At 56.9% G+C, this 25,558-nt stretch overlaps 1 protein-coding gene across 1 annotated transcript in view; it reads left to right on the forward strand.

The window, feature by feature from the left end:
* Positions 1-25,558, forward strand: part of LOC142488427 (uncharacterized) — a 1,092,840-nt gene that overhangs the window by 61,142 nt on the left and 1,006,140 nt on the right. The window lies entirely within an intron of this gene.

Genomic DNA, 25,558 nt, shown 5'->3' on the forward strand with positions numbered 1-25,558 from the left:
CCGGTATCCCTCTGCTTTGTTTACATGTCGCGGTCACGTGATCGGGACCTTTAAATGCAGAGGGATACCGGCACCTCATAAAGGGGGCTGTATCTCGGGGAGCAGGGGGTCCCCAGACCTGAAACCAACGCGGTTCAGCTCCGGAGACCCCCTGCACATGTACACTATGAATAAAAATGTATTTTAAATAATTTTTAATGTGCCGATGTTTGCACAGAGAGAGCAGCGGTTCTCTCTCTGCTGCAAACACATCTCGCCCCCGCCGGCCTATAGTATTATTGATGTGCATATACAGTACTGTATGTGTACAGTACTGTATGTTAGGGGTAATAGGGGTTGTTGTTATACAGTATATATATATACTTATATATATATATACTGCATTACAATTCATGAATTTATGCCATCTGGCGGACACGCAAAGCATTGCAGCCTAGTAAATCCTGTACCATTATCAATTAACACATCAACCGCGCGTCAGCCGGGCATGCGCCTGGCTGGGAGCCCGGCATGCTCCGGGTGAACAGTGTGGCATTCCAGGAACATGCCAGGTACAAGCCGGTGATTACTTCAAATAAAAGCTGCCGGAGCAGTATATATATATATACTGTATATTTATATACTGTATATATATATATATATATATATATATATATATATATATATATATATATACAGTATATAGTAATATTATTTTTTCCGTCTGTATCTTGTTCCTCCCTCTGTGAACAGTACAGTACTGTACTGTACAGTAGTTAATTGAAAGAGGAGAGGTTTTGTGTACATCACTACTGCTGTTTATATACTGTACATTTGACTGTACAAGCAGAGTAGACTGGACACAGCACCCCACCCACCTCCCACCAGGTCACCCTTTTCCTGAAATGACAAGAAAGCAACAAATTAGTGCAGTTATGTGAGTTCTGTATTATTATTGTGTAATGTACTGTACATGGCTGGTGCTGCTTGAGCAGTTAGTAGGCGGTTACCTTAGTACTGTCAAACTAGTCTACTGTTTACTGGAACTACTGTACTGTATACTCTGACTACTGTTAAATACTATGTACTGTAACCTGATGGCTGGTGCTGCTCTCTCTGTAAAGAAAAAACTGTAACTACTGTATACTGTACTCTGACTATTGGGAAAGAAAAAATCTGTCCCATACTTACCTGTATCATACTGTACTTACAATACTACAGCACAGCACTACTTTCCTGATGCTTACCCATTGCGCGCGATCACAATGGGCAACACAGTGGCAATATGGTCTATATATTTATTGCAGCGTTCCACGGTGAGTACATAATTCCAAAAACTCATTATGCCTTTCAACAACTCGTCCTTTTTGGAGGGTTTCGCCATTTTCCGGATATGGTCCTTCAGCTGATGCCAGACCATTTCAATCGGATTGAAGTCTGGCGATCTGTCATTGGAAAAAAAAGTACAATTAGTTTAAGAGATACAGTACAGTACACAGTAAAAACAGTGGGGAACAAAAATGGGACACGGTCTGCTGCAGTTACTCCACTGGCGTCTTCACCCAGTTGATACCGCGCTCAATGATATGCGCTGTTGACGCGGTGTGCTTCTGGTCGTTGTCCTGGTAGAAGCGGTGACCATTGGGGAACTCACGTGTGATGTATTGCACAATCTAAGGCACAATGTTGTCTTGGAAGAAAGCTTTATTCATGATTCCTATAGCAAGAAAAGAAAAGTGCTCAAAAAAATGCACAATAGTACAGTACAGTGCATAAGGCTACATTATATTTCGTATATTTTACCTTCAAAGATAACAATGCATCCTGGTCCACGCCTAGAGATGGCACCCCACACATGCAGCTTCACGGGGTGTTTTGGCCGCGGCTTCAAAGATATACGGCCTTTTTTGTGGAACGCAAAGGTGGCAAATCTCTCCAGGGACACAGTAGACTCATCAGTGAAGATGCAATCCTGGAAAGTTTCCCCACTGTTGATCCATGCCTGGGCCTGGACCACTCTTTTGATTTTGTTAGCATCCTGTATCATGGGGTATGCTCTGTAATGACAAGGAAAAAATAATTTTAGCTGTACAGTACAGTTTCCGAAACAACACTTTTACCTCCTGTACTGTCCAGTACCAACCTCACACGTCCATATTTCCATCCAATGCTGCGTCTCATCTTCTTTATGCTGGTCTCGGATACAGCGAGATTGTGCTTTTCCTGCAGAGTGTATTTGACCCTTAATGCACTGTTCTCATCATTCTCATCATTCTCCTCACTTATTTTGTCCACCAGGAGAGTTGTCTCCCTGCAAGTTTAAGAAAATATATTGTTTATATACAAAATATATATACTGTTGCAATATAAATATAAAGATACAAAATATATTCTGTATACTGTTGCAATATACAGATACAAAATATATATACTGTTGCAATATAAATATAAAGATACCAAATATATTCTGTATACTGTTGCAATATAAAGATACAAAATATATTCTGCTACATTACCCTGAGTTAGAGGGATATTTTCTCTACTGTTTAGGGTTATTGTGACACTCTATATCTACCTATTAAGGATTGTTTCATATAGAGGTTATTGCGCATCAACATGACAATAGGACCTGTTTAAAAATATAACCGTTAAGATCACTGGACTGATATATGCCATCACAGCCTATTGTATAGGTATTTACTCTAGACCTTCCCATAATTAATTGGATTTTGGGACCTGACATAAATATACAAGAGGTCTAATCAGATAGGTAATACTTACCTTATACACCTCCTGCCACATATGGGCAAAGCATATTGAAGTCCTATCTACTATGCAGATCACTGCTCTACTTTTTTAACTTTTTTATAGAAGAGTTTAAATAAAATTTTATTGTTTTTTCATTCCATGTACTACCTTTCTCCCTGATGCGAGTGCTACATGTTTTTGTGGCTTATATTGTGATTTAAGTTATATTAGGCTGAGTAGAAAAAAGGGTGGTGTGATTAGCGCTAAACAATATGTGAATATATACAAACACAGTGTGGAAAGTTACTATCTATAGGACGGCTGCCAGGAAAACCTAACCCAAACACAGTTAGAAAAACACAGAGAATACAATACAGACCGGCGCCTCAAAGTCCAAAACTGAAATGAGTCCAAAGATGTGCTGCAGTGTCCAAAAACGCTGATCCGGTAGAAGGACTGCAAACTCCACAACAGCACACGTGGTATCATGCAAGGGAGATAAAGAGATAGATCATAGCGTGATACTGCAAACTATATAACATGTAACTCATACAAACAGGACATACATGACAAACAACACTAACAGAAAGGCTGACAATATAACAGAGATTTATTTTGACAATACTAAAAACAAGAGAAGCTTTGGAGCGGGTCTAGGATCCAGTGTGGTAAAACTGGAATCCTACTTACAGCAATCCAGAAGGGTTCAAGCGGTGTGTATAATATGCAGTACTTTCATCAGCTTATCCTCGGCGCGTGGTGCTGCTGTAATGGCCGCCGGCACTTCCTCCGGTTACTCTCGGGCTCAGCGTCCCTGCAGGCCAAACCTCGCGAGATTTCTCGTCAACCGTGACGTCACTCGCTAGGTGGAGCTACTCGCCGCCGCTTTCTCCTGTATCGCACGTATATACCGTTCGCTCGAGCTGTGACTGGGTGCTGTGACCTGCTCCTTTGATGCTCTCTTCCAAATGATCTCTAAAAACACCCAACGCGTTTCGTGCGCATGCGCACTTCTTCAGGGGGTGATTAGCACAGTCCATGGTTGCCTTTTGTAATGGCAGGTACAGCCCAATTGGTGGAATTAAAATGTCTTTACACATTCGTTTTCAGCAATAGTGAGTGGCTGATTAACCTGTCAATCATGGTTGTGCTAAGCTATGGCAGCCTTACATATATAAACAACATACACAACATTTAACAAAAATCTTACAAACATAAAACTAATCAAGTACGTTATCCTGACATATAGAGTATGGGATTAGTGTAAATGACTCCAGGTGGTTAATTATCCTACATCCATGCTGTAAAGCTTGCACCGGAAACTACATATATTTAAAATCTAAGATGCAGTAAAAGGTGTCTTATACGAATGTTAAAATTATATTAAAAATCCAAATTATTAAAACACTTATTAAATGAATTAGTTAGTAACTCTCTAAAATTCCAAGGTTGATAAAAACTTTAAATAAATACTTATAGATTAAAAACCTTGATGTTATTATGGATATATATAAAACTGTTATTTAAGAAAGACACCTAAATCGAAGTCTATGTTTAGTCCATTTGGGGACAGGGTTTTCAGCTCATAGATCCAGTAGGCTTCACGCCTACTGATCTGTTGTAGCTGATCTCCCCCTCTCCAATGCACTTGTGTGCTTTCTATTGCCTGACATCTCAGCCCAGCAGGGCTTTTATTGTGATGCACGCTGAAATGGTGCGAAACACTGTGTGTGGCTAATCCTCGTCTAATGTTATAGATGTGCTCGTAAATTCTTCGTTGATAGCACCTGCCAGTCCTGCCCACATATTGTAGGCCACACGGGCACTGCAATAAATAAATCACGAATGTGGAGTGGCAGTTCATAAATGTTTTTATGTTGTAAATTTTATCTGTTACATTAGATTTAAATGTTTTCATGCTGTTGCTGAAAGTACAAGCTGTACAGCTCGCACATGTAAAAAAGCCCTTATTTTTACTAACTCTCATTATTTTAGTGTTGTCAAGAGGGCAACTAGGGGCTAGACGAGTCTTTAAATTTGCTGCCTTGGTGAAAATAATTTTGGGTTTCTCTGGGAGGCATTTGGATAGTACATCGTCACACAGGAGTAGCGGCCAATGTTTATTAAAAATAGATCTAATTTTTGGCGCCATCTCATTATACTGGGTGACGAAGGCCACTCCATTGGTAGATTCCAATGGTTTCTTATTTTTGTACTCTAACAGTGTATTACGTTCAATTTTATCTACCTGTACAGACGCTTCCTCAAGAAGTTCATCCGGATATCCTCTATCTCTAAATTTGTCCTTGAGCTCAGACGCCTGGAGCGCATACACCCCAGAATCGGAGCAGTTGCGCTTCAGGTGGGTGAGCTGACCCCTAGGAATATTTCGGATCCAACTTGGATTGTGTTGGCTGTCTGCCCTAAGGTAATTGTTGGCCTGTACTGGCTTGAAATATGTTTTGGTTTTTATTTGGTTGTCTAAGATGTATATGCTCAGATCCAAAAATTCTATACGCTCCCTATTGTGATTAAAAGTAAACTTTAAATCCCTGTCATTAGAATTGAGAAATTCAAAAAATATCTCTAATTGTTCCTGGCTACCTGACCATACAAAAATGATATCATCTATGAAACGGCGCCAGAGCACAAGGTGTGCCCCAAATGGACAGTTGTTCCAAATATAATCTATCTCCCAACTGTCCATAAATAAGTTCGCATAACTTGGGGCAAACCTCGTGCCCATCGCCGTTCCACAGGTCTGTAAATAAAATTGTGAATCGAACTGAAAATAATTGTGTGTCAAAATAAAATATATACTATCTACTAAAATTTTTTTTAGTGCTGGTGATGTAGTGTCGTCTAGTTCTAACCTGCGTGATATGGCCTGACATCCTTTGTCATGGTTGATGGTAGTATACAGTGAGGTGACATCCGCTGTCACCCACATGTATTCAGGCTTCCACTGCAGATCTCTAAGTATCTGAAGGCCATGTGTTGTATCACGCAGGTAGGACCGGACCTGTTGTACCAGTGGTTGAAGGTGGTGATCTATAAATGAAGACAAATTTGAAGTTAGTGATCCAATACCTGATATGATAGGTCTGCCAGGAGGTTGTGTAATGCTCTTGTGTATTTTTGGGATAAAGTAAAAAATAGGAGTGCGTGCACATTTAACATCCAAAAACTCTAATTCTTGCTGTATTAACGCCCCTTCCTTGAGACCATTATGTAGCAAAGTCGTCAACTGGGTTTCAAATTGTTTGAGGGGATTGCTCGAAAGGGGGAGGTATGTGTTCATGTCGCCCAGTAGTCGCATGGACTCCTGGAGATAGTACTCAGTATCCATGACCACTATACCCCCCCCTTTGTCAGCAGATTTTATAACTATCCTCTTATTATCCTCCAGTTGTTGTAGGGCCAGTTTTTCGTTGGAGTTGAAATTATCCCGACGAATCTTGTATGTCCTACTTGACTCATCTAGTTCCCTGGTTACTATCTCCACAAAGGAGTTAACCAAATGCCCTTGGGCAAATTTAGGATAAAAAGTGGACTTAACCTTAAACTTACTATATGGTTTCTGTAGCTCTTGATCTAATTGGCTAGTAACTGCATCTTTTATAAAATATTTTTTTAAAGCTAGTTTCCGTGCAAACTTATGAACATCGATGTGGATATTAAAACTGTTAGGGCCACATATTGGAGCAAATGTGAGTCCTTTTCCTAACACGCGTCTTTCTACTGGGGTCAAAATGTGTCTACTGAGGTTAAAAATGTTCTGGTATGTCTGACTTTTGGTTAACCTATTTCTATTAATACCTCCTCTTCGCCCTCTGGTGCATTTTTTCTTTTTTTGTAATTCATGGGTGGCTGTATTTCTAGACTGGTTTTCTTTATTTCTACCTGGGGAAAAATGTGCTCCCTTTCCTTCCTCCACTCTAAAAAAGAAAAGGTTGTTTTGGCCCCCGGAGTGGGTAAAGGAGTATATGACGCACTATCGGGTTCGCTCTCAGATTCGATTTCAGACAGCACATGATATTTATTATTGGACAAACTTGCTTCAATATTAGGTGCTGTTGCTATCTGTGCGTCATATAGTTCCTTAGCTCTTTTTTGCTTAAGATACTGACTCGTATCATGTTGGGGCAATACCCTTTGTGGTTGTGGGATGGGCACAGGGATGGGCACTGGAGTGGGTATAAGAGGCAAATGATGTGGTTTTCTTGACCTATTACTATTACTGTCAGAAATCTGATTGCTCTTTTCACTCCTACTTCGCTTAGGCCCCATATAGGAATTACTAGTTCGCTTTTCCTGTTGTTTGATTAATTCATCCTTAGTTTTTCTGTTCCAGGTTCTCTGACGACCCGTATCATAGTCATTTTTATCTCTAAAGAACTTGCTCTGTTTGGTACCCACTATTTCTAATTCAATCTGATCTAATCGTTTCTTAACAGTGGGTTCCATATCCAGAAGTTGTCTATTATCTAGATACGGGTGGAGTTTTATTTTTAGTTCTTCAATTTCATTGTCTAACTGTATCAGTGATTTTTTACGCTGATGTATAAGCATTTTCATCAATGAAAAGGAACACTGATCTAGAGTATCATTCCACTCTTTCATGAATAATGCATTCTGCGTGTCCACAGTAGGTACTTTTTGGACTCTCAGTCCACGTGGAATTCGGTGGTTCTCTAAATATTTACTGAGTGTTGTAACCTCCCACCATTGCCTACTTTCTGCAACTAGGGTTTTTTCCAGTTGTACTAAAATTGGTTGAAATCCAACCACTTTTGGTTCCACTTCGAGCATAGTGTGGGGGGTCATTAAAGATATGATCTACATTGATATTTCTCTGTGTCCGTGACAAAAATAAAGTGCTCATGTTTAATGATGTGATAAGTATCTACAGGGATCTGGTGATAAGATTAAGTGATTGAAGCTGCTACACCTGTGTGGGGGATATGTGACTAGAAAAAAGGGTGGTGTGATTAGCGCTAAACAATATGTGAATATATACAAACACAGTGTGGAAAGTTACTATCTATAGGACGGCTGCCAGGAAAACCTAACCCAAACACAGTTAGAAAAACACAGAGAATACAATACAGACCGGCGCCTCAATGTCCAAAACTGAAATGAGTCCAAAGATGTGCTGCAGTGTCCAAAAACGCTGATCCGGTAGAAGGACTGCAAACTCTACAACAGCACACGTGGTATCATGCAAGGGAGATAAAGAGAAAGATCATAGCGTGATACTGCAAACTATATAACATGTAACTCATACAAACAGGACATACATGACAAACAACACTAACAGAAAGGCTGACAATATAACAGAGATTTATTTTGACAATACTAAAAACTAGAGAAGCTTTGGAGCGGGTCTAGGATCCAGTGTGGTAAAACTGGAATCCTACTTACAGCAATCCAGAAGGGTTCAAGCGGTGTGTATAATATGCAGTACTTTCATCAGCTTATCCTCGGCGCGTGGTGCTGCTGTAATGGCCGCCGGCGCATCCTCCGGTTACTCTCGGGCTCAGCGTCCCTGCAGGCCAAACCTCGCGAGATTTCTCGTCAACCGTGACGTCACTCGCTAGGTGGAGCTACTCGCCGCTGCTTTCTCCTGTATCGCACGTATATACCGTTCGCTCGAGCTGTGACTGGGTGCTGTGACCTGCTCCTTTGATGCTCTCTTCCAAATGATCTCTAAAAACACCCAACGCGTTTCGTGCGCATGCGCACTTCTTCAGGGGTTGATTAGCACAGTCCATGGTTGCCTTTTGTAATGGCAGGTACAGCCCAATTGGTGGAATTAAAATGTCTTTACACATTCGTTTTCAGCAATAGTGAGTGGCTGATTAACCTGTCAATCATGGTTGTGCTAAGCTATGGCAGCCTTACATATATAAAAACATACACAACATTTAACAAAAATCTTACAAACATAAAACTAATCAAGTACGTTATCCTGACATATAGAGTATGGGATTAGTGTAAATGACTCCAGGTGGTTAATTATCCTACATCCATGCTGTAAAGCTTGCACCGGAAACTACATATATTTAAAATCTAAGATGCAGTAAAAGGTGTCTTATAATTTTAGAGAGTTACTAACTAATTCATTTAATAAGTGTTTTAATAATTTGGATTTTTAATATAATTTTAACATTCGTATGACACTCGTGCGGCCGTGTGCAGGGGAATGCGGCAGCAGGACACAATTTTGGCCGTTATGGAGTGTGGGGCGGGTGCAGAGTATGGCGTGCGCGGATACAGGCAAAGTTGCGCGGGTGCAGAGTATGTCGTGCGCGGATACAGGCAAAGTTGCGCGGGTGCAGAGTATGGCGTGCGCGGATACAGGCAAAGTTGCGCGGGTGCAGAGTATGGCGTGCGCGGATACAGGCAAAGTTGCGCGGGTGCAGGGTATGGCGTGCGCGGATACAGGCAAAGTTGCGCGGGTGCAGAGTATGGCGTGCGCGGATACAGACAAAGTTGCGCGGGTGCAGAGTATGGCGTGCGCGGATACAGGCAAAGTTGCGCGGGTGCAGAGTATGGCGTGCGCGGATACAGGCAAAGTTGCGCGGGTGCAGAGTATGGCGTGCGCGGATACAGGCAAAGTTGCGCGGGTGCAGAGTAAGGCGTGCGCGGATACAGGCAAAGTTGCGCGGGTGCAGGGTATGGCGTGCGCGGATACAGGCAAAGTTGCGCGGGTGCAGAGTATGGCGTGCGCGGATACAGGCAAAGTTGCGCGGGTGCAGAGTATGGCGTGCGCGGATACAGGCAAAGTTGCGCGGGTGCAGAGTATGGCGTGCGCGGATACAGGCAAAGTTGCGCGGGTGCAGAGTATGGCGTGCGCGGATACAGGCAAAGTTGCGCGGCATGCGGCCATTAAAATTAAAGGCAGAAAATTTTGAATTGCCAAACCAAATTGTTAGTAATGTAATGATAGTAAAATGATTTAATAGTGTAAGAGTCATAAATGAAGTCAATGATAGGTAAATTAAAGGGTGAAAAGTATTGATTGTTAAACCGGGACATATTTTGAAAATGCCAATAAAGAGTGCGTAGGGCGGGAAACGCGGGCATTTTGTGTAATGTTAATTTATGTAGTCTCGTGCGGCCGTGTGCAGGGGAATGCCGTTAGGGAGTGTGGGGCGGGCGTGTGCAGGGGAATGCCGTTAGGGAGTGTGGGGCGGGAGTGTGCAGGGGAATGCCGTTAGGGAGCATGGGGCGGGCGTGTGCAGGGGAATGCCGTTAGGAAGCGTGGGGCGGGCGTGTGCAGGGGAATGCCGTCAGGGAGTGTGGGGCGGGCGTGTGCAGGGGAATGCCGTTAGGGAGTGTGGGGCGGGAGTGTGCAGGGGAATGCCGTTAGGGAGTGTGGGGGGGGCGTGTGCAGGGGAATGCCGTTAGGGAATGTGGGGGGGGCGTGTGCAGGGGAATGCCGTTAGGGAGTGTGGAGCGAGGGGCGTGTGCAGGGGAATGCCGTTAGGGAGCGTGGGGCGGGAGTGTGCAGGGGAATGCCGTTAGGGAGTGTGGGGCGGGAGTGTGCAGGGGAATGCCGTTAGGGAGCGTGGGGGGGGCGTGTGCAGGGGAATGCCGTTAGGGAGTGTGGAGCGAGGGGCGTGTGCAGGGGAATGCCGTTAGGGAGTGTGGGGCGGCGTGTGCAGGGGAATGCCGTTAGGGAGTGTGGGGCGGCGTGTGCAGGGGAATGCCGTTAGAGAGCGTAGGCGGGAGTGTGCAGGGGAATGCCGTTAGGGAGTGTGGGGCGGGCGTGTGCAGGGGAATGCCGTTAGGGAGCGTGGGGGGGGCGTGTGCAGGGGAATGCCGTTAGGGAGTGTGGGGCGGGAGTTTGCAGGGGAATGCCGTTAGGGAGCGTGGGGCGGGCGTGTGCAGGGGAATGCCGTTAGGGAGCGTGGGGCGGGCGTGTGCAGGGGAAGGCCGTTAGGGAGTGTGGGCGGGCGTGTGCAGGGGAATGCCGTTAGGGAGCGTGGGGGGGGCGTGTGCAGGGGAATGCCGTTAGGGAGTGTGCAAGGGAATGCCATTAGGGAGCGTGGGGGGGGCGTGTGCAGGGGAATGCCGTTAGGGAGCGTGGGGTGGGCGTGTGCAGGGGAATGCCGTTAGGGAGCGTGGGGGGGGCGTGTGCAGGGGAATGCCGTTAGGGAGTGTGCAGGGGAATGCCGTTAGGGAGTGTGGGGCGGGAGTGTGCAGGGGAATGCCATTAGGGAGCGTGGGGCGGGCGTGTGCAGGGGAATGCCGTTAGGGAGTGTGGGGCAGGCGTGTGCAGGGGAATGCCGTTAGGGAGTGTGGGGCGAGGGGCGTGTGCAGGGGAATGCCGTTAGAGAGTGTGCAGGGGAATGCCGTAAGGGAGTGTGCAGGGGAATGCCGTTAGGGAGTGTGGGGCGGGCGTGTGCAGGGGAATGCCGTTAGGGAGCGTGGGGTGGGCGTGTGCAGGGGAATGCCGTTAGGGAGTGTGGGCGGGCGTGTGCAGGGGAATGCCGTTAGGGAGCGTGGGGCGGGCGTGTGCAGGGGAATGCCGTTAGGGAGTGTGGGGCGGGCGTGTGCAGGGGAATGCTGTTAGGGAGTGTGGGCGGGCGTGTGCAGGGGAATGCCGTTAGGGAGCGTGGGGCGGGGGGCGTTTGCAGGGGAATGCCGTTAGGGAGTGTGGGGCGGGCGTGTGCAGGGGAATGCCGTTAGGGAGTGTGGGGCGGGCGTGTGCAGGGGAATGCCGTTAGGGAGCGTGGGGCGGGCGTGTGCAGGGGAATGCCGTTAGGGAGTGTGGGGCGGGGGGCGTGTGCAGGGGAATGCCGTTAGGGAGTGTGGGGCGGGCGTGTGCAGGGTAATGCCGTTAGGGAGTGTGGGGCGGGCGTGTGCAGGGGAATGCAGTTAGGGAGTGTGGGGCGGGAGTGTGCAGGGGAATGCCGTTAGGGAGCGTGGGGCGGGCGTGTGCAGGGGAATGCCGTTAGGGAGCGTGGGGCGGGGGGCGTGTGCAGGGGAATGCCGTTAGGGAGCGTGGGGGGGGCGTGTGCAGGGGAATGCCGTTAGGGAGTGTGGGGCGGGAGTGTGCAGGGGAATGCCGATAGGGAGCGTGGGGCGGGCGTGTGCAGGGGAATGCCGTTAGGGAGTGTGGGGCGGGCGTGTGCAGGGGAATGCCGTTAGGGAGCGTGGGGCGGGGGGCGTGTGCAGGGGAATGCCGTTAGGGAGTGTGGGGCGGGCGTGTGCAGGGGAATGCCGATAGGGAGCGTGGGGCGGGCGTGTGCAGGGGAATGCCGTTAGGGAGTGTGGGGCAGGAGTGTGCAGGGGAATGCCGTTAGGGAGCGTGGGGCGGGGGTGTGCAGGGGAATGCCGTTAGGGAGTGTGGGGCGGGCGTGTGCAGGGGAATGCCGTTAGGGAGTGTGGGGCGGGAGTGTGCAGGGGAATGCCGTTAGGGAGTGTGCAGGGGAATGCCGTTAGGGAGTGTGGGGCGGGCGTGTGCAGGGGAATGCCGTTAGGGAGTGTGGGGCGGGCGTGTGCAGGGGAATGCCGTTAGGGAGCGTGGGGCGGGCGTGTGCAGGGGAATGCCGTTAGGGAGCGTGGGGCGGGCGTGTGCAGGGGAATGCCGTTAGGGAGTGTGGGGCGGGCGTGTGCAGGGGAATGCCGTTAGGGAGTGTGGGGCGGGAGTGTGCAGGGGAATGCCGTTAGGGAGTGTGGCGCGGGCGTGTGCAGGGGAATGCCGTTAGGGAGTGTGGGGCGGGCGTGTGCAGGGGAATGCCGTTAGGGAGTGTGCAGGGGAATGCCGTTAGGGAGTGTGGGCGGGCGTGTGCAGGGGAATGCCGTTAGGGAGTATGGGGCGGGCGTGTGCAGGGGAATGCCGTTAGGGAGTGTGGGGCGGGCGTGTGCAGGGGAATGCCGTTACGTAGTGTGGGGCGGGAGTGTGCAGGGGAATGCCGTTAGGGAGCGTGGGGCGGGCGTGTGCAGGGGAATGCCGTTAGGGAGTGTGGGGCGGGCGTGTGCAGGGGAATGCCGTTAGGGAGTGTGCAGGGGAATGCCGTTAGGGAGCGTGGTGCGGGCGTGTGCAGGGGAATGCCGTTAGGGAGTGTGGGGCGGGCGTGTGCAGGGGAATGCCGTTAGGGAGCGTGCAGGGAATGTCGTTAGGGAGTGTGCAGGGGAATGCCGTTAGGGAGTGTGGGGCGGGCGTGTGCAGGGGAATGCCGTTAGGGAGCGTGCAGGGGAATGCCGTTAGGGAGTGTGGGGCGGGCGTGTGCAGGGGAATGCCGTTAGGGAGTGTGGGGCGGGCGTGTGCAGGGGAATGCCGTTAGGGAGTGTGGGGCGGGAGTGTGCAGGGGAATGCCGTTAGGGAGTGTGCAGGGGAATGCCGTTAGGGAGCGTGGGGCGGGCGTGTGCAGGGGAATGCCGTTAGGGAGTGTGCAGGGGAATGCCGTTAGGGAGTGTGGGGCGGGAGTGTGCAGGGGAATGCCGTTAGGGAGTGTGCAGGGGAATGCCGTTAGGGAGTGTGCAGGGGAATGCCGTTAGGGAGTGTGCAGGGGAATGCCGTTAGGGAGTGTGCAGGGGAATGCCGTTAGGGAGTGTGCAGGGGAATGCCGTTAGGGAGCGTGGGGCGGGCGTGTGCAGGGGAATGCCGTTAGGGAGTGTGCAGGGGAATGCCGTTAGGGAGTGTGGGGCGGGTGTGTGCAGGGGAATGCCGTTAGGGAGTGTGGGGCGGGTGTGTGCAGGGGAATGCAGTTAGGGAGTGTGCAGGGGAATGCCGTTAGGGAGTGTGCAGGGGAATGCCGTTAGGGAGTGTGCAGGGGAATGCCGTTAGGGAGCGTGGGGTGGGCGTGTGCAGGGGAATGCCGTTAGGGAGTGTGCAGGGGAATGCCGTTAGGGAGTGTGCAGGGGAATGCCGTTAGGGAGTGTGGGGCGGGCGTGTGCAGGGGAATGCCGTTAGGGAGTGTGGGGCGGCGTGTGCAGGGGAATGCCGTTAGGGAGTGTGGGGCGGGTGTGTGCAGGGGAATGCCGTTAGGGAGTGTGCAGGGGAATGCCGTTAGGGAGTGTGCAGGGGAATGCCATTAGGGAGTGTGCAGGGAATGCCGTTAGGGAGTGTGGGGCGGGCGTGTGCAGGGGAATGCCGTTAGGGAGTGTGCAGGGGAATGCCGTTAGGGAGTGTGCAGGGGAATGCCGTTAGGGAGTGTGCAGGGGAATGCCGTTAGGGAGTGTGCAGGGGAATGCCGTTAGGGAGCGTGGGGCGGGCGTGTGCAGGGGAATGCCGTTAGGGAGTGTGGGGCGGGAGTGTGCAGGGGAATGCCGTTAGGGAGTGTGGGGCGGGCGTGTGCAGGGGAATGCCGTTAGGGAGTGTGGGGCGGGAGTGTGCAGGGGAATGCCGTTAGGGAGTGTGGGGCGGCGTGTGCAGGGGAATGCCGTTAGGGAGTGTGCAGGGGAATGCCGTTAGGGAGTGTGGGGCGGGAGTGTGCAGGGGAATGCCGTTAGGGAGTGTGGGGCGGCCGTGTGCAGGGGAATGCCGTTAGGGAGTGTGCAGGGGAATGCCGTTAGGTAGCGTGGGGCGGGCGTGTGCAGGGGAATGCCGTTAGGGAGCGTGGGGCGGGCGTGTGCAGGGGAATGCCGTTAGGGAGCGTGGGGCGGGCGTGTGCAGGGGAATGCCGTTAGGGAGTGTGGGGCGGGCGTGTGCAGGGGAATGCCGTTAGGGAGTGTGGGGTGGGCGTGTGCAGGGGAATGCCGTTAGGGAGTGTGGGGCGGGCGTGTGCAGGGGAATGCCGTTAGGGAGTGTGGGGCGGGTGTGTGCAGGGGAATGCCGTTAGGGAGTGTGGGGTGGGCGTGTGCAGGGGAATGCCGTTAGAGAGCGTGTGGCGGGCGTGTGCAGGGGAATGCCGTTAGGGTGTGTGCAGGGGAATGCCGTTAGGGAGTGTGGGGCGGGTGTGTGCAGGGGAATGCCGTTAGGGAGCGTGGTGCGGGCGTGTGCAGGGGAATGCCGTTAGGGAGTGTGGGGCGGGCGTGTGCAGGGGAATGCCGTTAGGGAGCGTGGGGCGGGCGTGTGCAGGGGAATGCTGTTAGGGAGTGTGGGGCGGGCGTGTGCAGGGGAATGCCGTTAGGGAGTGTGGGGCGGGCGTGTGCAGGGGAATGCAGTTAGGGAGTGTGGTGCGGGCGTGTGCAGGGGAATGCAGTTAGGGAGTGTGGGGCGGGCGTGTGCAGGGGAATGCCTTTAGGGAGTGTGGGGCGGGCGTGTGCAGGGGAATGCCGTTAGGGAGCGTGGTGCGGGCGTGTGCAGGGGAATGCCGTTAGGGAGTGTGGGGCGGGCGTGTGCAGGGGAATGCCGTTAGGGAGTGTGGGGCGGGCGTGTGCAGGGGAATGCCGTTAGGGAGTGTGGGGCGGGAGTGTGCAGGGGAATGCCGTTAGGGAGTGTGGGGCGGCCGTGTGCAGGGGAATGCCGTTAGGGAGTGTGCAGGGGAATGCCGTTAGGTAGCGTGGGGCGGGCGTGTGCAGGGGAATGCCGTTAGGGAGCGTGGGGCGGGCGTGTGCAGGGGAATGCCGTTAGGGAGCGTGGGGCGGGCGTGTGCAGGGGAATGCCGTTAGGGAGTGTGGGGCGGGCGTGTGCAGGGGAATGCCGTTAGGGAGTGTGGGGTGGGCGTGTGCAGGGGAATGCCGTTAGGGAGTGTGCAGGGGAATGCCGTTAGGGAGTGTGCAGGGGAATGCCATTAGGGAGTGTGCAGGGAATGCCGTTAGGGAGTGTGGGGCGGGCGTGTGCAGGGGAATGCCGTTAGGGAGTGTGCAGGGGAATGCCGTTAGGGAGTGTGCAGGGGAATGCCGTTAGGGAGTGTGCAGGGGAATGCCGTTAGGGAGTGTGCAGGGGAATGCCGTTAGGGAGCGTGGGGCGGGCGTGTGCAGGGGAATGCCGTTAGGGAGTGTGGGGCGGGAGTGTGCAGGGGAATGCCGTTAGGGAGTGTGGGGCGGGCGTGTGCAGGGGAATGCCGTTAGGGAGTGTGGGGCGGGAGTGTGCAGGGGAATGCCGTTAGGGAGTGTGGGGCGGCGTGTGCAGGGGAATGCCGTTAGGGAGTGTGCAGGGGAATGCCGTTAGGGAGTGTGGGGCGGGAGTGTGCAGGGGAATGCCGTTAGGGAGTGTGGGGCGGCCGTGTGCAGGGGAATGCCGTTAGGGAGTGTGCAGGGGAATGCCGTTAGGTAGCGTGGGGCGGGCGTGTGCAGGGGAATGCCGTTAGGGAGCGTGGGGCGGGCGTGTGCAGGGGAATGCCGTTAGGGAGCGTGGGGCGGGCGTGTGCAGGGGAATGCCGTTAGGGAGTGTGGGGCGGGCGTGTGCAGGGGAATGCCGTTAGGGAGTGTGGGGTGGGCGTGTGCAGGGGAATGCCGTTAGGGAGTGTGGGGCGGGCGTGTGCAGGGGAATGCCGTTAGGGAGTGTGGGGCGGGTGTGTGCAGGGGAATGCCGTTAGGGAGTGTGGGGTGGGCGTGTGCAGGGGAATGCCGTTAGAGAGCGTGTGGCGGGCGTGTGCAGGGGAATGCCGTTAGGGTGTGTGCAGGGGAATGCCGTTAGGGAGTGTGGGGCGGGTGTGTGCAGGGGAATGCCGTTAGGGAGCGTGGTGCGGGCGTGTGCAGGGGCATGCCGTTAGGGAGTGTGGGGCGGGCGTGTGCAGGGGAATGCCGTTAGGGAGCGTGGGGCGGGCGTGTGCAGGGGAATGCTGTTAGGGAGTGTGGGGCGGGCGTGTGCAGGGGAATGCCGTTAGGGAGTGTGGGGCGGGCGTGTGCAGGGGAATGCAGTTAGGGAGTGTGGTGCGGGCGTGTGCAGGGGAATGCAGTTAGGGAGTGTGGGGCGGGCGTGTGCAGGGGAATGCCTTTAGGGAGTGTGGGGCGGGCGTGTGCAGGGGAATGCCGTTAGGGAGCGTGGTGCGGGCGTGTGCAGGGGAATGCCGTTAGGGAGTGTGGGGCGGGCGTGTGCAGGGGAATGCCGTTAGGGAGTGTGGGGCGGGCGTGTGCAGGGGAATGCCGTTAGGGAGTGTGGGGCGGGAGTGTGCAGGGGAATGCCGTTAGGGAGTGTGGGGCGGCCGTGTGCAGGGGAATGCCGTTAGGGAGTGTGCAGGGGAATGCCGTTAGGTAGCGTGGGGCGGGCGTGTGCAGGGGAATGCCGTTAGGGAGCGTGGGGCGGGCGTGTGCAGGGGAATGCCGTTAGGGAGCGTGGGGCGGGCGTGTGCAGGGGAATGCCGTTAGGGAGTGTGGGGCGGGCGTGTGCAGGGGAATGCCGTTAGGGAGTGTGGGGTGGGCGTGTGCAGGGGAATGCCGTTAGGGAGTGTGGGGCGGGCGTGTGCAGGGGAATGCCGTTAGGGAGTGTGGGGCGGGTGTGTGCAGGGGAATGCCGTTAGGGAGTGTGGGGTGGGCGTGTGCAGGGGAATGCCGTTAGAGAGCGTGTGGCGGGCGTGTGCAGGGGAATGCCGTTAGGGTGTGTGCAGGGGAATGCCGTTAGGGAGTGTGGGGCGGGTGTGTGCAGGGGAATGCCGTTAGGGAGCGTGGTGCGGGCGTGTGCAGGGGAATGCCGTTAGGGAGTGTGGGGCGGGCGTGTGCAGGGGAATGCCGTTAGGGAGCGTGGGGCGGGCGTGTGCAGGGGAATGCTGTTAGGGAGTGTGGGGCGGGCGTGTGCAGGGGAATGCCGTTAGGGAGTGTGGGGCGGGCGTGTGCAGGGGAATGCAGTTAGGGAGTGTGGTGCGGGCGTGTGCAGGGGAATGCAGTTAGGGAGTGTGGGGCGGGCGTGTGCAGGGGAATGCCTTTAGGGAGTGTGGGGCGGGCGTGTGCAGGGGAATGCCGTTAGGGAGCGTGGTGCGGGCGTGTGCAGGGGAATGCCGTTAGGGAGTGTGGGGCGGGCGTGTGCAGGGGAATGCCGTTAGGGAGTGTGGGGCGGGCGTGTGCAGGGGAATGCCGTTAGGGAGTGTGGGGCGGGAGTGTGCAGGGGAATGCCGTTAGGGAGTGTGGGGCGGGGGGCGTGTGCAGGGGATTGCAGTTAGGGAGTGTGGGGCGGGCGTGTGCAGGGGAATGCCGTTAGGGAGCGTGGGGCGGGCGTGTGCAGGGGAATGCCGTTAGGGAGTGTGGGGCGGGTGTGTGCAGGGGAATGCCGTTAGGGAGTGTGGGGCGGGAGTGTGCAGGGGAATGCAGTTAGGGAGTGTGGGGCGGGCGTGTGCAGGGGAATGCCGTTAGGGAGCGTGGAGCGGGCGTGTGCAGGGGAATGCCGTTAGGGAGTGTGGGGCGGGAGTGTGCAGGGGAATGCCGTTAGGGAGTGTGGGGCGGGTGTGTGCAGGGGAATGCCGTTAGGGAGTGTGGGGCGGGAGTGTGCAGGGGAATGCCGTTAGGGAGTGTGGGGCGGGGGGCGTGTGCAGGGGAATGCAGTTAGGGAGTGTGGGGCGGGCGTGTGCAGGGGAATGCCGTTAGGGAGTGTGGGGCGGGCGTGTGCACGGGAATACCGTTAGGGAGTGTGCAGGGAATGCCGTTAGGGAGTGTGGGGCGGGCGTGTGCAGGGGAATGCCGTTAGGGAGTGTGCAGGGGAATGCCGTTAGGGAGTGTGGGGCGGGCGTGTGCAGGGGAATGCCGTTAGGGAGTGTGGGGCGGGCGTGTGCAGGGGAATGCCGTTAGGGAGTGTGGGGCGGCCGTGTGCAGGGGAATGCCGTTAGGGAGTGTGGGGCGGGCGTGTGCAGGGGAATGCCGTTTAGGGAGCGTGGGGCGGGAGTGTGCAGAGGAATGCCGTTAGGGAGTGTGCAGGGGAATGCCGTTAGGGTGTGTGCAAGGGAATGCCGTTTGGGTGTGTGCAGGGGAATGCCGTTAGGGAGTGTGTGGCGGGCGTGTGCAGGGGAATGCCGTTAGGGAGTGTGGGGCGGGCGTGTGCAGGGGAATGCCGTTAGGGAGTGTGGGGCGGGCGTGTGCAGGGGAATGCCGTTAGGGAGTGTGGGGCGGGCGTGTGCAGGGGAATGCCGTTAGGGAGTGTGGGGCGGGCGTGTGCAGGGGAATGCCGTTAGGGAGTGTGGGGCGGGCGTGTGCAGGGAATGCCGTTAGGGAGTGTGGGGCGGGCGTGTGCAGGGGAATGCCGTTAGGGAGTGTGGGGCGGGCGTGTGCAGGGGAATGCCGTTAGGGAGTGTGGGGCGGGCGTGTGCAGGGGAATGCCGTTAGGGAGTGTGGGGCGGGCGTGTGCAGGGGAATGCCGTTAGGGAGTGTGGGGCGGGCGTGTGCAGGGGAATGCCGTTAGGGAGTGTGGGGCGGGCGTGTGCAGGGGAATGCCGTTAGGGAGTGTGGGGCGGCGTGTGCAGGGGAATGCCGTTAGGGAGCGTGGGGCGGGCGTGTGCAGGGGAATGCCGTTAGGGAGTGTGCAGGGGAATGCCGTTAGGGAGTGTGCAGGGGAATGCCGTTAGGGAGCATGGGGCGGGCGTGTGCAGGGGAATGCCGTTAGGGAGCATGGGGCGGGCGTGTGCAGGGGAATGCCGTTAGGGAGTGTGGGGCGGGCGTGTGCAGGGGAATGCCGTTAGGGAGTGTGGGGCGGGCGTGTGCAGGGGAATGCCGTTAGGGAGTGTGGGGCGGGCATGTGCAGGGGAATGCCGTTAGGGAGTGTGGGCGGGCGTGTGCAGGGGAGTGCCGTTAGGGAGTGTGGGGCGGGCGTGTGCAGGGGAATGCCGTTAGGGAGTGTGGGGCGGGCGTGTGCAGGGGAATGCCTTTAGGGAGTGTGCAGGGGAATGCCGTTAGGGAGTGTGGGGCGGCGTGTGCAGGGGAATGCCGTTAGGGAGTGTGGGGCGGGAGTGTGCAGGGGAATGCCGTTAGGGAGCGTGGGACGGGCGTGTGCAGGGGAATGCCGTTAGGGAGTGTGGGGCGGGCGTGTGCAGGGGAATGCCGTTAGGGAGTGTGCAGGGAATGCCGTTAGGGAGTGTGGGGCGGCGTGTGCAGGGGAATGCCGTTAGGGAGTGTGGGGCGGGCGTGTGCAGGGGAATGCCGTTAGGGAGTGTGCAGGGGAATTCCGTTAGGGAGTGTGCAGGGGAATGCCGTTAGGGAGCGTGGGGCGGGCGTGTGCAGGGGAATGCCGTTAGGGAGCGTGGGACGGGCGTGTGCAGGGGAATGCCGTTAGGTAGTGTGGGGCGGGCGTGTGCAGGGGAATGCCGTTAGGTAGTGTGGGGCGGGCGTGTGCATGGAAATGCCGTTAGGGAGCGTGGGGCGGGCGTGTGCAGGGGAATGCCGTTAGGGAGTGTGCAGGGGAATGCCGTTAGGGAGTGTGGGGCGGGAGTGTGCAGGGGAATGCCGTTAGGGAGCGTGGGGCGGGAGTGTGCAGGGGAATGCCGTTAGGGAGCGTGGGGCGGGCGTGTGCAGAGGAATGCCGTTAGGGAGCGTGGGGCGGGCGTGTGCAGGGGAATGCCGTTAGGGAGTGTGGGGCGGGCGTGTGCAGGGGAATGCCGTTAGGGAGCGTGGGGCGGGCGTGTGCAGGGGAATGCCGTTAGGGAGTGTGGGGCAGGAGTGTGCAGGGGAATGCCGTTAGGGAGCGTGGGGCGGGCGTGTGCAGGGGAATGCTGTTAGGGAGCGTGGGGCGGGCGTGTGCAGGGGAATGCCGTTAGGGAGCGTGGGGCGGGCGTGTGCAGGGGAATGCCGTTAGGGAGTGTGGGGCGGCCGTGTGCAGGGGAATGCCGTTAGGGAGTGTGGGACGGGCGTGTGCAGGGGAATGCCGTTAGGGAGCGTGGGGCGGGCGTGTGCAGGGGAATGCCGTTAGGGAGTGTGGGGCGGCCGTGTGCAGGGGAATGCCGTTAGGGAGTGTGGGGCGGGCGTGTGCAGGGGAATGCCGTTAGGGAGTGTGGGGCGGGAGTGTGCAGGGGAATGCCGTTAGGGAGTGTGCAGGGGAATGCCGTTAGGGAGTGTGGGGCGGGTGTGTGCAGGGGAATGCCGTTAGGGAGTGTGCAGGGGAATGCCGTTAGGGAGTGTGGGGCGGGCGTGTGCAGGGGAATGCCGTTAGGGAGTGTGGGGCGGGCGTGTGCAGGGGAATGCCGTTAGGGAGTGTGGGGCGGACGTGTGCAGGGGAATGCCGTTAGGGAGTGTGGGGCGGGAGTGTGCAGGGGAATGCCGTTAGGGAGTGTGGGGCGGGCGTGTGCAGGGGAATGCCGTTAGGGAGCGTGGGGCGGGCGTGTGCAGGGGAATGCCGTTAGGGAGCTTGGGGCGGGCGTGTGCAGGGGAATGCCGTTAGGGAGTGTGGGGCGGGAGTGTGCACGGGAATGCCGTTAGGGAGTGTGGGGCGGGCGTGTGCAGGGGAATGCCGTTAGGGAGTGTGGGGAAGGCGTGTGCAGGGGAAGGCCGTTAGGGAGTGTGGGGCGGGCGTGTGTGCAGGGGAATGCCGTTAGGGAGCGTGGGGGGGGGGCGTGTGCAGGGGAATGCCGTTAGGGAGCGTGGGGCGGGCGTGTGCAGGGGAATGCCGTTAGGGAGCGTGGGGCAGGCGTGTGCAGGGGAATGCCGTTAGCGTGGGGCGGGCGTGTGCAGGGGAAGGCCGTTAGGGAGTGTGGGGCGGGCGTGTGCAGGGGAATGCCGTTAGGGAGCGTGGGGGGGGGGCGTGTGCAGGGGAATGCCGTTAGGGAGCGTGGGGCGGGCGTGTGCAGGGGAATGCCGTTAGGGAGCGTGGGGCAGGCGTGTGCAGGGGAATGCCGTTAGGGAGTGTGGGGCGGGGGGCGTGTGAAGGGGAATTCCGTTAGGGAGTGTGGGGCGGCCGTGTGCAGGGGAATGCCGTTAGGGAGTGTGCAGGGGAATGCCGTTAGGGAGTGTGCAGGGGAATGCCGTTAGGGAGTGTGCAGGGGAATGCAGTTAGGGAGCGTGGGGCGGGCGTGTGCAGGGGAATGCCGTTAGGGAGTGTGCAGGGGAATGCCGTTAGGGAGTGTGCAGGGGAATGCCGTTAGGGAGTGTGGGGCGGGCGTGTGCAGGGGAATGCCGTTAGGGAGTGTGCAGGGGAATGCTGTTAGGGAGTGTGCAGGGGAATGCCGTTAGGGAGTGTGCAGGGGAATGCCGTTAGGGAGTGTGGGGCGGGCGTGTGCAGGGGAATGCCGTTAGGGAGCGTGGGGCGGGCATGTGCAGGTGAATGCCGTTAGGGAGCGTGGGGCGTGCGTGTGCAGGGGAATGCCGTTAGGGATCGTGGGGCGGGCGTGTGCAGGGGAATGCCGTTAGGGAGTGTGCAGGGGAATGCCGTTAGGGAGTGTGCAGGGGAATGCCGTTAGGGAGTGTGCAGGGGAATGCCGTTAGGGAGTGTGCAGGGGAATGCCGTTAGGGAGTGTGCAGGGGAATGCCGTTAGGGAGCGTGGGGCGGGCGTGTGCAGGGGAATGCAGTTAGGGAGCGTGGGGCGGGCGTGTGCAGGGGAATGCCATTAGGGAGTGTGCAGGGGAATGCCGTTAGGGAGTGTGCAGGGGAATGCCGTTTGGGAGTGTGCAGGGGAATGCCGTTAGGGAGTGTGCAGGGGAATGCCGTTAGGGAGTGTGGGGCGGGCGTGTGCAGGGGAATGCCGTTAGGGAGCGTGGGGCGGGCATGTGCAGGTGAATGCCGTTAGGGAGCGTGGGGCGTGCGTGTGCAGGGGAATGCCGTTAGGGAGCGTGGGGCGGGCGTGTGCAGGGGAATGCCGTTAGGGAGTGTGGGGCGGGCATGTGCAGGTGAATGCCGTTAGGGAGCGTGGGGCGTGCGTGTGCAGGGGAATGCCGTTAGGGAGCGTGGGGCGGGCGTGTGCAGGGGAATGCCGTTAGGGAGTGTGCAGGGGAATGCCGTTAGGGAGTGTGCAGGGGAATGCAGTTAGGGAGCGTGGGGCGGGCGTGTGCAGGGGAATGCCGTTAGGGAGCGTGGGGCGGGCGTGTGCAGGGGAATGCCGTTAGGGAGTGTGGGGCGGCCGTGTACAGGGGAATGCCGTTAGGGAGTGTGGGACGGGCGTGTGCAGGGGAATGCCGTTAGGGAGCGTGGGGCGGGCGTGTGCAGGGGAATGCCGTTAGGGAGTGTGGGGCGGCCGTGTGCAGGGGAATGCCGTTAGGGAGTGTGGGGCGGGCGTGTGCAGGGGAATGCCGTTAGGGAGTGTGGGGCGGGAGTGTGCAGGGGAATGCCGTTAGGGAGTGTGCAGGGGAATGCCGTTAGGGAGTGTGGGGCGGGTGTGTGCAGGGGAATGCCGTTAGGGAGTGTGCAGGGGAATGCCGTTAGGGAGCGTGGGGCGGGCGTGTGCAGGGGAATGCCGTTAGGGAGTGTGGGGCGGGCGTGTGCAGGGGAATGCCGTTAGGGAGTGTGGGGCGGGCGTGTGCAGGGGAATGCCGTTAGGGAGTGTGGGGCGGGAGTGTGCAGGGGAATGCCGTTAGGGAGTGTGGGGCGGGCGTGTGCAGGGGAATGCCGTTAGGGAGCGTGGGGCGGGCGTGTGCAGGGGAATGCTGTTAGGGAGCTTGGGGCGGGCGTGTGCAGGGGAATGCCGTTAGGGAGTGTGGGGCGGGAGTGTGCACGGGAATGCCGTTAGGGAGTGTGGGGCGGGCGTGTGCAGGGGAATGCCGTTAGGGAGCGTGGGGCGGGCATGTGCAGGGGAATACCGTTAGATAGTGTGGGGCGGGCGTGTGCAGGGGAATGCCGTTAGGGAGTGTGGGGCGGGCGTGTGCAGGGGAATGCCGTTAGGGAGCGTGGGGGGGGGGCGTGTGCAGGGGAATGCCGTTAGGGAGCGTGGGGCGGGCGTGTGCAGGGGAATGCCGTTAGGGAGCGTGGGGCAGGCGTGTGCAGGGGAATGCCGTTAGGGAGTGTGGGGCGGGGGGCGTGTGAAGGGGAATTCCGTTAGGGAGTGTGGGGCGGCCGTGTGCAGGGGAATGCCGTTAGGGAGTGTGCAGGGGAATGCCGTTAGGGAGTGTGCAGGGGAATGCCGTTAGGGAGTGTGCAGGGGAATGCAGTTAGGGAGCGTGGGGCGGGCGTGTGCAGGGGAATGCCGTTAGGGAGTGTGCAGGGGAATGCCGTTAGGGAGTGTGCAGGGGAATGCCGTTAGGGAGTGTGGGGCGGGCGTGTGCAGGGGAATGCCGTTAGGGAGTGTGCAGGGGAATGCTGTTAGGGAGTGTGCAGGGGAATGCCGTTAGGGAGTGTGCAGGGGAATGCCGTTAGGGAGTGTGGGGCGGGCGTGTGCAGGGGAATGCCGTTAGGGAGCGTGGGGCGGGCATGTGCAGGTGAATGCCGTTAGGGAGCGTGGGGCGTGCGTGTGCAGGGGAATGCCGTTAGGGAGCGTGGGGCGGGCGTGTGCAGGGGAATGCCCGTTAGGGAGTGTGCAGGGGAATGCCGTTAGGGAGTGTGCAGGGGAATGCCGTTAGGGAGTGTGCAGGGGAATGCCGGTTAGGGAGTGTGCAGGGGAATGCCGTTAGGGAGTGTGCAGGGGAATGCCATTAGGGAGTGTGCAGGGGAATGCCGTTAGGGAGCGTGGGGGCGGGCGTGTGGCAGGGAATGCAGTTAGGGAGCGTGGGGCGGGCGTGTGCAGGGGAATGCCGTTAGGGAGTGTGCAGGGGAATGCCGTTAGGGAGTGTGCAGGGGAATGCCGTTAGTGAGTGTGCAGGGGAATGCCGTTAGGGAGTGTGCAGGGGAATGCCGTTAGGGAGTGTGGGGCGGGCGTGTGCAGGGGGAATGCCGTTAGGGAGCGTGGGGCGGGGCATGTGCAGGTGAATGCCGTTAGGGAGCGTGGGGCGTGCGTGTGCAGGGGAATGCCGTTAGGGAGCGTGGGGCGGGCGTGTGCAGGGGAATGCCGTTAGGGAGTGTGTGGGGCGGGCGTGTGCAGGGGAATGCCGTTTAGGGAGCGTGGGGCGGGCATGTGCAGGTGAATGCCGTTAGGGAGCGTGGGGCGTGCGTGTGCAGGGGAATGCCGTTAGGGAGCGTGGGGCGGGGCGTGTGCAGGGGAATGCCATTAGGGAGTGTGCAGGGGAATGCCGTTAGGGAGTGTGCAGGGGAATGCCGTTAGGGAGTGTGCAGGGGAATGCCGTTAGGGAGTGTGCAGGGGAATGCAGTTAGGGAGCGTGGGGGCGGGGCGTGTGCAGGGGAATGCCGTTAGGGAGCGTTGGGGCGGGCATGTGCAGGTGAATGCCGTTAGGGAGCGTGGGGCGTGCGTGTGCAGGGGAATGCCGTTAGGGAGCGGTGGGGCGGGCGTGTGCAGGGGAATGCCGTTAGGGAGTGTGCAGGGGAATGCCGTTAGGGAGTGTGCAGGGGAATGCCGTTAGGGAGTGTGGGGCGGGCGTGTGCAGGGGAATGCCGTTAGGGAGCGTGGGGCGGGAGTGTGCAGGGGAATGCCGTTAGGGAGTATGGGGCGGGCGTGTGCAGGGGAATGCCGTTAGGGAGTGTGGGGGCGGGCGTGTGCAGGGGAATGCCGTTAGGGAGTGTGGGGCGGGCGTGTGCAGGGGGGGGGGGGGGGGAGGATGCCGTTAGGGAGTGTGGGGGCAGGCGTGTGCAGGGGAATGCCGTTAGGGAGTGTGGGGGCGGGCGTGTGCAGGGGAATGCCGTTTAGGGAGTGTGGGTTGGGCGTGTTGCAGGGGAAATGCCGTTAGGGAGCGTGGGGCGGAGCGTGTGCAGGGGAATGCCGTTAGGGAGTGTGGGGCGGGAGTGGTGCAGGGGAATGCCGTTAGGGAGTGTGGGGCGGGAGTGTGGCAGGGAATGCCGTTAGGGAGTGTGGGGCGGGAGTGTGCAGGGGAATGCCGTAAGGGAGTGTGCAGGGGAATGCCGTTAGGGCGTGTGCAGGGGAATGCTGTTAGGGAGTGTGGGGCGGGCGTGTGCAGGGGGAATGCCGTTAGGGAGTGTGCAGGGGAATGCCGTTAGGGAGCGTGGGGCGGGGAGTGTGCAGGGGAATGCACGTTAGGGAGTGTG

The sequence above is a fragment of the Ascaphus truei genome, chromosome 2 (genome assembly GCF_040206685.1).
Source record: "Ascaphus truei isolate aAscTru1 chromosome 2, aAscTru1.hap1, whole genome shotgun sequence".
Lineage (NCBI taxonomy): Eukaryota > Metazoa > Chordata > Amphibia > Anura > Ascaphidae > Ascaphus > Ascaphus truei.